Raw genomic sequence first — 13,067 nt, 5'->3', positions numbered from 1 at the left:
GGTGATTCTGAGGCAGGTTGTATGCTGACCTATTTTAAGACTGAGAGACAATGGTCTACGTGTAGGAATTAGGGAGAAAGAATTGGATTTTTCATGTATGGGAATTGTTAATTTTATGTACTCTTAAGAAAAGATGTATAGAAAGGAAAAGTTGACAAAACGTAAGGTACCACTTCAAGAGAAAATTTCGAAATAAAATTTCGTCTGTGTTAGGGCCTGAATGTTTATGTTCCCCCCAAATTCACATGGTGAAGCTTTCTTGTTTTAGTAACTCAGTGGACACATGGATGCAGATGATAACATCTGGGTAGCTGAGGGTCAAGTTAGACTTTCTGGAAAAACAGTGGTGACTCTTTAGTCAAGTCAAACACTTTGGCACATGGGTTTTCTGGGTAGGTGACAAGGACCACATCTAGGCCAAGACTACTTCATCCATCTCAGAGTTACACAAATGCTTCATACGATTAGAAGTTAAAACCACAGTATACTCAGAAATGAACAAAGTTTTTATCATTCTCAACTGTCCGAGGACAAAACAGTGGGATCTGTTGTCACTGTTGACCTGAGCATTGTAGAATTTGGGTCAAGTTTTCAGGTTTTTTTTTAAATGGGGGTCGAATTTTCAGTTATTTCTGAAAATCAGGCTAAGAGCCCCTAAATCATTTGTAGAGCTTATTCTGCATACTAGGAATAAGAAATTTGGGATAAAATGTGCTAATTATTTTACATTTTGTAAACTATATTACTTATGTGGAAAATGGTCATTTTTGTCTTTGGCTTCAATTCAATTTTTTAAATGTTTATTAAGTACCCAGTATGTGAAAAGTATTGTGTTTGCAGCTCTAGGGAATGCAGATACAATTTCAGACTATCTCATGGAGTAGATACACTCAAATACCGTTTACTCTGATAAAATCAGACTGGGAAGTTTACGCTGTATGAGTAAAAACAGCAAGTTAAGACATCTGAGGAGCATTCTTCAGTTGAAGTGATTCTTTCAAGTGTGAAAGTGATAAATAATTTTGGAGAAGGTAACCTGCTATATTACTGAAATCTTTACACTTTAAGCACATCGCTTTTCATTTCAGCATTGTTAGAGAATAAGGTTTTGTGCATACCTAAATTTTCCAGACAACTGTTGCTTACCTCCTCAAACACCAATTCCATTTTCAAGCATGAGTTTTAAAATTTACTTAAAAAGTAAAATAGAATAACATAAAAAATGAAAACAAAATTGTTAAACTCTCACTGCTGGGACTTCTAGCTTTAGCTTTGACATAAAAAGCTTGAAACTTGTTACTCTTACTTTCACAACAAGAAAGAGGCAGACATACTGAAAATCAAGACCCATGTGAGAACCGAGGTCACAGGGCATCTGCCACCCTGAAATCTGGAGAAATAGATGCATTCAGAGAGAGAGAGAGAGAGAGAGGGAGAGAGAGGCCAAGATTTACTTACCTGGATCAGAATTTACTGGAGCCATAAGCTGGTTGGAACATGTAAATGATAATATTGGTGAATTCCCAGAAGCTGAGTGCAGACTAGTGTTAAAATGACATTCTCTTAGGAGCTGAATCTTAGGAGGGTCTGTACAGTCTCATGAGTTTTTCTTCCAGGAGTCCTATAGGGTTCTTTCCATGAAGATCTGAGAAAAATCCCCTCATGGCTCTGGCAGGGGAAAGAGAAGAGTAAGAAAGACTAATTCTCCAGTTAAGACATTGACAAAACTCAATTCTGACACCTTATCCCAGCTGAAGAAAGGCAATCCCTCCCCACTTCAGCCTCCTCTGGCTTTCCTGTCTCCACATTCCCAGCAAGATAAATGTAAGTCCTCACACTAAAGGATTATTTAACTCAGTTCCTATTACCTGATACAACATGTCCAGCTTTCAACAGAAAATTACAAGACATGTTAAAAGACAAGAAAATGCTCACTTTGAAGAGAGAAAGATTTCTTTAGAACCAGACTTAGATATCACACAGATGTTGGAATTATCAAGCGGGGAATTGAAAATAACTATAATTAACATGTTAAGTGATGTATTCGAAAAAGTATACAACATGCAAGGATGGGTAATGTAAAGGAGAGATGGAAACTCTTCTTGGGAAGATACCTACCTTTTATTGCCTAATTTTTTTCTGTCCCCCAGGGCTCATCTCACCTGTTTTATGTAGAAGATGTGTCTGATTAAGAAAGTTTTTCTTCTGCCTTTAGCCTGAGAGCAAATACTACTTTTAGATGCTTTGATGATCAGTCCAACTACTCTTTAGTGTTTTAATCAACTACCCTACAATGGCTTTGTGAGACCCACTCTGTTGCCACAACCTGTTTTCTATGATGATGTTCTTTCCTTCTGCTTTTCAGTGGTCTCCTCTGTTACAGGTATAGAGCTTCTGTGTTTTCTTACAAACTTCCTCTTTATCTTGCAACTATTCCTCAGTGTTTCTGCTCCACTGATCCTTCTGAAAACTGCCCAGTTATCCAGTGCTTTGGGAGATGTGTTTTTCTTCTGGATATGTCTTTTGTTATTTTTAAGTGAGTCTTTAGAAAAAGCAAAAGCATAAATATGTGTGTCTGGTTAATCATATAGAACCAGAAGTAAACGTATATTTGCAGTACTTTTTAGCAAGAATCTCAGCCTCATTAACCAAAAAAAAAAAAAAAAAAAAAAAAATAAAAATTTTTTTTAAAAAAAAATCTCAGCATAAAAAAAAAAAAAAAAAAAAAAAAAAAATTAAAAGTATTTCTGTACAAAAATGATCAGAAGGAGTGAATAAGACCTGTAAAGGAAATTCATTAGGGTTTTCAGGTAAGAGCAAGGAGAACCACATAGCAGAGGAAAAGTTTATGTTGTGTCATAAGAGGAGGGTAGAAGATAGTGGTGAGACTGTATGATGAAACAAAGAAAGACTCTTCATGAGAGTGGCATTTAAAATCATCCTTGAAGGTGGGTTAACAACTCCTCCTGGTTTACCTGGGACTGTCTCCATTTTAGCACTGAAATTCCCACATTCCAGAAACACTCTTAGTCCCAGGCATACTGGAAAGATTGGTCATCCTACTAGGGAATGCATTTTTGAGAACCAATACAGATGGAAAGGAAAGCTTAGGTCTTACTTGCATGAAGAGTAAGGACTGTGCTAGAAATGTAGTTTGGAGTAAGAGAATGAGAGTTAATGTTAAGTGTTAGGTTCTTAGTTTGGAATTTATTCTATGAGCTAAAAATATTAACGTAGTAAATGTTTGAATTTGATTTTGCATTACTTATGGGCATAATTTCTTTTAAGGACACCATCCAAATATATAGTGTTATGAAGTCCCTTATGAGATAAAGTGGCCCTTGGTAGAGTCCCAGGGGAGGGTGATCTTTGAACTGTGGTTGTGATTTTATCTGGGTGTGATCGTGTCCTGAGGGGAACAAAAGCTCTGTCTTAGGTTGGGCTTCTATAACAAAAATATCATAGACTGGATGGCGCAAACAACAAACATTTGTTTCTCACAGCTCTGGAGGCTGGAAAGTCCAAGATCAAGGCACTGGCAGATCTGGTGTTTGGTGAGGACCCTCTTCCTAGTTTGCAAACTGTATCTTCACATCTTCACAGAGCAGAGAGAAAGAGACAGAGAGAGAGAGAGAGGGAACAAACTCTCCGAATTATAAGGGCACTAATCCCATGTAGAAGGCTTCACCCTCATGACCTCATCTAAAGCTAATTTCCTCCCAAAGGCCTCATTTCCCAATACCCTCACACTGGAAGTTAGAATTTCAATGCATGAATTTGAAGGGCCTACAAATATTCAGTCTATAACAGGTTCTTAATGGCTTAATGTGAAAATGATGGTAATTGGAAAAATAATTATTAATTGTGATGAGGTTATCAGATTACTCAGTTTTTGAAGCTGTAGTTCATAAAAGGCTCATCCTTCTTAGGGATTAGGTCCCTTTGGTAAACCAAATAACAAATCAGAAAATTGCTTGCTGAACACACATTTCTTCTTCAATAAATTTTTTTTTAAAATACCATATTTATTGGAGCTATAATCACATGTACTTGGGGGAAGATTAAAAATATGTTTTTTACATGTTTGGACCCGAAAACTTACTTTTCCCCACTGCATGGATGCTACTAGCCCTACCACACAAATTTATTTTCTAAAATCAAACTTCTCCTTTAGTTATTAACCAGCTCACGGAATTCATTTATTAAACTGTTTGTTAACCTTCACCTGTGATTTCCATATTTCCACCACACAGTGACAACTGTGTGACACTTCTACAATATTCAATAGCTCAACATTCAATAATAGCCCATCTTGTGTTTGCCTCTGAGAATGCCTCTGGATTGTTAATTTCATGCATGGTGTATGGATCTCCGTCACAAGTTCTAAAGGTGTTCCCCTTCTAACCTTGCTGGTTATGCCTGTTCCTAGTTGTCTACTGTATCTATTTTACTTTAAAGGCAAGACTGTTCATTTTCCACAAGTACCCAAAAAATCACCATTTCATTCAATCCAGGTGATCCAAAACTGATCTATTTGAGTCATTTCTTGAGTTGAAACAACAAATAACTTGATAAAATTAAACTGTGATATGACTGAGTAGACATTCAAAATAGTGAACAGTCCTTCTAGATTTGTGGGTAAAGACAGCCTAAAACATGAGAAAATTAATGTCTTGAATTTCCAAAATCTTTACCGTCTATAATACTTATAACAAACTATGGTGTATGCATTTTAAGTTGTCTCACTACAACTTCCTAGCTATAAAATAATGCAATATGATTTTGTGGATTTCAGCTGAAAAGGGAATTAAAGTAAAAGGTACTGTAATGAAGACAAATCTGGTGAATTTGAGCCTAAGTCTCTCTTTTCAAGTGCTGATATGGGATGAGAAAAGTGCTCTTCAATAAAAATTGCAGGTCAAAAATTAAACTTAGTTGGGTTCGACTATTTATGTACAAAGAAAATAAATTTCAAATATTTGGTTTAAAATATTTTTCCACTTCAGTTTTGCTACTAAATAACTCTAACTTGGATAGCTCACATAGTTTTCTTTCTACCATGTAAGTTGGAAGTATGGATTCATAATTCTTAAGTATTTCTATTTTTAAATACATAATATATTTCCCTTTGTTGACATAACTTGTTTTCCTATTAGTTAGGATAAAGTGGAATAAGAGCAAGTAAGGTCAGGATGTGTTCAGACTAGGAGTAGGGTCAGGGCTATGGGGAAGGTACAGCTACAGCTGCCAACATGCTCAAGATCATGATTTGGAATGAGTGGTGTTTTGTGTATAAAGAGGATGTACAGTTGCCATGAGTTAAAAGGATGAAATTAAGGGCAAAATGTTGTGTTTCATGTTTAAGTTTTTAAGTTTAAATAGTAAAGAGAAGAGAGAAAGTCAGTGTATGTAGATCAGGGTCATTCTTTCATTTAACTAGTATATAGTATATACTCAGTGTTAGACACTGTGGTGACTTTGGCAGTTTTCACTGATGGCTTACTGATTTTTCTTGTGATGCTGCCTCTTTTTCAGTAATCATGAGCCTCTTCTATTTCTCTCCCCATGTTCTCTGACGACTGTTTTTGTTATTTCCTGCCCTCCTAATTTTCACTCTCTTTGAATATAACTTTTCTTCCACGCTTCCTCAGTTTTCTTCTCTTTTCTTTTAGGTTCTCTCCTTTGATACCTTACCCACTCCCATATTTCAGTAATCAGCCTCCATCAGTCTCACTTCCATATTCTAGTTTCTATCATTAACACCCAGATCAGGGTTCCCAAATCCATGCTAGAAGAACCAATGGCATTTTTCAAGCAGAAAATTTGGTGTCACAGCCTTCATCCAAGTTGTGCAACTTTCTAGCTTTGTTTCTTGCTTTATTTCCTGGAATATGTTTTCACCACTTGTAAGATGGAGTCCTTTACCTCCCTTAAGTGATTTTTTTTTTTTTTTTTGCAAGGAAAACATGTACATAAGTGTAAAACGATTACTGCTTTTTAAATGTACAGCTATTGCTGTGTACCACAGAAAGATAACCTCTATGAAGATGTTCTCCATTGCCTTAACTAGAGATGAACCCACAGTCTTTTGAAACTCAGCTATGCTCTGTCTTGTATTTTAGTGATATTTACACTTGCTTTATCTCCACCCTAACCCACTCCCTGACTAAAAGTTCTAGGAAAGGCAGGAACTCATTAATGTATCTCTTTAGTGCTTGAAACAATGTCTAGCAAGTCAGAGGCTTTAATTAGTTTAATTCCAACTTTAATTAGTTGTTCAATTAAAATTGACAACCGGCTTTCATGTTTGAGAAAGAAAAAAAAGAAAAACACAGATTCTATCAAACTCATCGTGTGTTAACAAAATGAGATGCATTCACGTTTTTCAGAGAAATATATGTTTCTGAGGATGGATGAGAATTAAACCTGTGCTTGGCTTGAAGGTCTGCAGGTGGCTGTATCTGCCTTGGCTGTTAATGCTCAAATTTGTGATGCCAGAGGAGGTGTTACTCCTCATTGCCAAGCATTAGGTAAGCAAACCTACACTTTCTGTCAATCATACATGGCATGCATTGTGTGTGCCTGCTGCCTCTTGAAGCTCTATTAAAAGAATATAACACCAGACAGGAACTGTCAAAGATTTAGTCTACTTGCATCCGCCTCTTTCTGCATCCTAGTTGAATCACAGACTGATGAGAGACACTGGCAGGCAGACAGCACACAGAGGGGAAAAACCAGTAGATATCACTCATGAATTGTATTTTATTTCTGTTCTGAAAGATTTGAGTTCCATATTTTGAATTTCCACATTCTAGCTGTATACCACATAAGCAAATTTGTGTTAGGAAAAGGAATATGTAGATATTTTAATATTCAGGATGCTAGCAGTGAGGTTTTTTTTGTTTTGTTTTGTTTTTGAAATTTGACTTTGTTTAGTGACACTGTATGTTTCCTTGTTCTGTTGTGAATCAATTTATTCTCTTTTTAATAGATATGGATAATGACAAAGGCATATACTCACAGTGTCCACCAGCTCTTCAGCTATTATGTTAAATCTTAACTATTTATGATCTAAGAAAGATTTAGTGTGAAAATTTAAGAAGTAAAACCAGAAAATGAAAACAAAATGAATATACCTCGGTTTGTCTGAAGGGATGCCTCTTTCCTGCCATGTCACTCTGGGTTCTTCATGTGAATCTTTAAATAAGAGACTTTGACCAATATAGAGATTAAAAGGTTCAAATGTCAATTTTCAAAAGATGCAGCTATTCTAGAGTGATCATATATATTATTGTTATATTGAAAAAACAGGCAATTTGTCATTAAATTGTGTTTTAGTGAAGTCAAACTTCGTTTTACTGAAGCTTAGAGCCACTGCTTTATTTAGAGTTAACACAATACAGAGAGAAATGCAGATGCCACAGTATAATAGATCCTAAAGTCCATCCCATTCAGACGTCTTAAGATTTTGGTACATGTTGGATCATCAATTCAGTTAAACATTCTGATAACTCCTGAATTGCCAATATTTTACACTGTTAATTTAAGACAGATAAGAATGCTTTAGCTTTCTGAAATGTCAATAGTGGCATGGACAATCTGTTTTAAAAATATAAGTTATTTACAAATATGTTTTTTCACGTGGAATTAAATTACACTCTCTTGTGAATGTGAGACATGGGGGACCCAAATTATATGATTGAGAATAATGATTTGGAAAATTTTGTAGATGCTATTACTTAACTGTATTGTCTGTTAGAAAAAAAAAACCTTCGCATTTCTTCTGTACAGTGTGTCTTATTCTAGTTACATCTCTGAAATGGTAATTTCTTTCTACAGAAACCATTAGTCCTACGAATCAAAGAACATTCAGATGAGTGAAGCACTTACGACACTGTGATAGCTACTTTTATGTGTCAGCTTGAGTGGATCAAGGGATGCTTAAGTATCTGGTTAAACATTATTTCTGGGTATATTTCTAGGATGTTTCCAGAGGAGATTAGCAATTCAGTTGGTAGGCTGAATAAAGTGCATTGCCCTCTCCAACGTGAGTGGGCATCATTCAATCTGTTGCGAACTGGAAGAGAACAAAGAGGTGGGGAAATGGACGTTTTGCCCTCTCTCTGCCTGACTGCTTGAACTGAGACATTAATCTTCCTTCTGCCCTCAGTGTTCCTGGTTCTCAGACCTTCAGACTCACACTGGAATCTACACCATCAGCTCTGGCCTTCAAACTACACCACTGGCCTTTCCTGGGCCTCTAGCTTGTGGATGATCGACAGTGGGACTTCTCAGCCTCTATAATCATGTAAGCCAATACCTTATAATAAATCTCTTCTCTCTCTCCCTGTACATATCCTATTGGCACTGTTTCTTTGGAAAACTGACTAATATAGATGTATTCATACAATAGAATACTATGTAACTATACAAAATCATGGTGCTTTTTTTTCTTTTTTTTCTTTTTTTAGGTAAGAAGTGGATTTATTTAGAGAGAAACACTCTCCATAGACAGAGTGTGGGCCATCTCAGAAGGCGAGAGGCCCCAGAACACGGGGTGGTTAGTTTTTATGGGCTGGGTAATTTCAGCCAATGAGTGGGACGATTTTCCAACTGTTTTGGGGAAGGAGTGGAGATTTCCAGGAACTGGGCCACCACCTCCTTTTTTTTTTTTTTTTTTTTTTTTTTTTTTTTTTTTTTTTTTGCAGTACGCAGGCCTCTCACTGTTGTGGCCTCTCCTGTTGCGGAGCACAGGCTCTGGACGCGCAGGCTCAGCGGCCATGGCTCACGGGCCCAGCCGCTCCGCGGCATGCGGGATCTTCCCAGACCGGGGCACGAACCCGTGTTCCCTGCATCGGCAGGCGGACTCTCAACCACTGCGCCACCAGGGAAGCCCTACTTTTTGATTTTTGATGGTTGGCCTTGGAACTGTCGGGTGTGTCACTTAGCTTATGTTAATGTATTACAGTGAGCATGTAGTGAGGCTCAAGGTCCACTGGAAGTCAGATCTTCTGCCATCTTGGATCTAGTTGGTTCTAATCAGTTTTTGTCATGTCCTACGGCTATCTCATTCTTTTAAAGGTTGTGCCCTGCCCCCTCCCCTCCTGTTTCATTCCCCCCTCAGATTTTACTACCATATGGGAGGCAGAGGGGAGGTGGTTCATCTTCTGTAACTGCTTCAAGGCTGAGTAGGGCCGTCGACCCTGCATGGTGCATTTTTAAAAAGTATTTTCTAGATAAAGATTCAGAAAATATTAATTAGTGTCTGCTGTCTTTCCTTCAGGTGAGATTATTTCTCACTTGCTTTCTAGATTTTCCTTGTGAGCCCACATTCAGCAGAGCCTACTCTCCTCTGTCGGAGTGTTGTGTGCTCCACATTGTAGAACCTTCCCTGCCCGAGTTTAACTCTTGCTTTTGCTCTGGGACCCAGGGGTTCATTGTTTCAGGACAGAGTTTACATTAATTTCATAGTTGGGATTCCTTCCTCATGTCAGTAGGAAGTATTTGATTCCATAGCCATCGACCGTCAAGTGTATAAATTTAACAATTCCCTGTCACTTCCCCAGGCAAGGTAGCCAAAGTCTTGGAGCCCATCTTTTAGGAAGAAGCCTGACTTTCCAGGTTCCTTCCCTTCTGGCATGAGGGGATTTCACTTTTCTTTTCTTTTTCTTTGTTTGCTGTTCGCTTGTTTGTTGTGCTATAGAACTTGTATTAATATTGTTACTTTTATTACTGTTTAACTATTTTTTCTAGGATTCATCCTCTTTGAGAAAGAGGAAGGTGGGTCCTTGTTACTTCAGAATTGGAAGCATTAAACTAAGTTTCAAGGATACAATCCATACTCTACTTTAAATCAGATCATTCTAAACATTCCTCCATGATGGTGAAAAATTCTTTATCTGTTTTTATGTCATGAGGTACCACATAAATATACAGAAACACTATTTTATGTCTTACATAAAATATAGATGTCTTAGCATCTATAATTATGCAACACCTGAAAAGTAGACATTATTTTCCATATTTCACAAGTAAGATGATTAAAATTTAGAAAAGCTAAGAAACTTGCCCACAGTCACTCAGCTAGAGACTGACAGGTGCACTTTGAAACCTGAAACTCTTTGATTCCTAACACTCTGAGCTTTCCACTAGGTCTTGCTGCTGCCAATAAAATCAATCCAACTACTGAGCTTTCTGTGATGAGGCAATTAGTCATGAATACCTTTTCTATATTACATACAATGTAAGGGACTCCAGGAACATCCTTGATTTATGACAATAAAAATTACAGAATTAGGGCTTCCCTGGTGGCGCAGTGGTTGAGAGTTCGCCTGCCAATGCAGGGGACACAGGTTCGTGCCCCGGTCCGGGAAGATCCCACATGCCGCGGAGCGGCTAGGCCCGTGAGCCATGGCCACTGAGCCTGTGCTCCGCAACGGGAGAGGCCACAACAGTGAGAGGCCTGCGTACCGCAAAAAAAAAAAAAAAATTACAGAATTAATTCTGCATGCTTGCTTACAGAGGGGTGGTTAAGAGAACTAATTCTTGAATCAAATGTCTGGGGCTCAAAACCTAACTTGGTGTGACCATGAACAAGTTACTTAACCTCTCTGAGCCTCAGTTTGCTTATCCACAAGATGAAGATCAAGTAATATTTCCTTGATTAGTTTGGTGATACAAATTAGCAAATACGTATAAAGCGCTTAGAATAATATCTGATACTTAGTAAGGAGCTTAATACATGTTAGCTAGTGTTATTCAAATGATCCATATGGAAATATCTTGCATCAGTTGGTCTATAATTGACAAAATATTTAGTATTTAATATGGCAACAAAGTTCTCAAATTTGTGAAATGCAGTTTGTTTACCTTTTTCTAAGTGGGTCTGTTAATTAAAGTCCTTTCTAATTAGCAGCTGTGCTTTTTTATAGCAAAACATTTTTTATACCTTCAATTTGTGAAAAGCTAAGAGGCATATGACAGTTTTAGTGAGATTCCTGTCTACTTGAATGAAATACAAATTTTTTTATTATTTTTCTAAAATTAAAGTTCCCATTAGAATTTTAGTGCCTGTGTTTTACCGTTTTCATTACTGACATCAGCACTGAACCTCTTACTGGTGATTTAAATTTATATTGAAATGCCATGAATACATAAATATACCTAATAACAACACTGTATGAAATATACTCTGAAATTCAAAGCCAGAGAAGTTAGTAATAATTTATGTACTTCTATGAAGAACACTTAAATCTTATTATTAACTTCTTAAAAAGTAATCTCTGGTAACATTTCAGTGACCTGTCTCCTTAACATTTCTTTTTAATTTAACTAAAGACTCTTCTTTATGGGGATGTAATGTATTAATTAATCCCAGTAAGATGAAAATGGGGTTTCTGTTTTATTTTTTTCACAGTCAGTGCCATCTGAAGATTTCTGTATTGAAGATTTTCCCATCAAGTGGACATAGACTCAGGAATTTCAACTTTTCGTCTACAGATATTGGATTCTTCCCCATTCAAAGTGCTACAGTACCTATTGCAAGGTGAGAGGAGTAAACGAGCTGAGAGTGAGGGGTAAGTGGAGGATGCTGGAGTCTCAAACATTTGGAAAAGATTTAGAAAAGTATTGTAGGGGATTAGCTAGGTGGTTAACAAGATATGGATAAAAGGATATATTAAAGTTCAAGACAGATTCTCAAATAGTTTACTTCAGCAAGACTCAGCCACCTAAGGCTGACTTAATAGAGGGGCCAAAAGTGTCTCCATAATGTTTCTAAAATTGCTGACTGTGGGAACAAGGCTGCTCAGGGAAGAAATGAATTAAAAAGGAAACAAAAAGCTAGGAACGTAGGAAAGGTTTTCAGCCTATAGCTCTCTAAGAGATAAGCGGATGGGGGGGTGTATCAGATTGAGTAAAAATGGGGGCAGTGACCCAGGAGGTTATAGATAAGTAGAAGTTGTTTAGAGCTAGAGAATTTTAGATATCAGATATTTTCAGAGAAAAAGATAGATTCCATATGTACCTTGATGATCAGTAAGTGAGGTAGATTACAGATAAAATATTATCTTCAGGCAGTGATTGCCTGGTTTCTTCATTTGTTCATCCATGCATTTAATTAGACACCAAAGATTTATTGACTCTAGAAGTAGATCCACTATTAAAAGATGGGCAAACGACCTGAAGAGCCATTTTGCCAAAGAAGATACACAAATGCCCAGCAGGTACATAAAAAAGTGCTCAGGACTTCCCTGGTGGCGCAGTGGTTGAGAGTCTGCCTGCCGATGCAGGGGACACGGGTTCGTGCCCCCGTCCGGGGGGATCTCGCGTGCCGCGGAGCGGCTGGGCCCGTGATTCATGGCTGCTGGGCCTGCGCGTCCGGAGCCTGTGCTCCGTGGCGGGAGAGGCCACGGCAGTGAGAGGCCCGCGTACCGCAAAAAAAAAAGCTGCTCAACATCACTAATCATTAGTGAAACGCAAATCAAAAGCACAATGAGATATCACCTAATTAGAGTTGGCTGGCTTCAAAAAGACAAGAGATTAAAAAATGACAGTGAAAAAGTGGAGAAAAAGGAACCCTTGTGCACTGTTGGTGAGACTCTAAATGGGTGCAGCCACTATGGAAAACAGTATGGAGTTTCCTCAGAAAATTAAAAATAGAACTATGGTATATGATTCAGCAATTCCACTTCTGGGAATATATCCGAAGGAAACAAAAACATTAACTTGAAAATGTATCTGCACCTCATGTTTATATCAGCATAATTTACAATAGCTAAGACATAAGAACAACCTAAGTAGCCATCAATGGATGAATGAATAAAGAAGTTATATATTAGAATATATATATAATATATATATGTATATGAAGGAAATTCTGCCATTTGCAGCAACATGGATGAAACTAGAGGGCATTATGCTAAGTGAAATAAGTCAGACAGTGAAAAACAAACACAGTATGGTCTCACTTATTGGTGGAATCTAAAAATAAATGGAAAAAAAAAGAAAAGGAAACTCATGAAAAAAGATCAGAGTTGTGGTTGTCAGAGGTGGGGAATGTGGGAGGG

Source organism: Aethalodelphis obliquidens, unplaced genomic scaffold (assembly GCF_003676395.1).
Source record: "Aethalodelphis obliquidens isolate GAN/ISIS:26980383/991018 unplaced genomic scaffold, ASM367639v1 scaffold2, whole genome shotgun sequence".
Lineage (NCBI taxonomy): Eukaryota > Metazoa > Chordata > Mammalia > Artiodactyla > Delphinidae > Aethalodelphis > Aethalodelphis obliquidens.
This window is presented reverse-complemented; position numbering follows the sequence as displayed.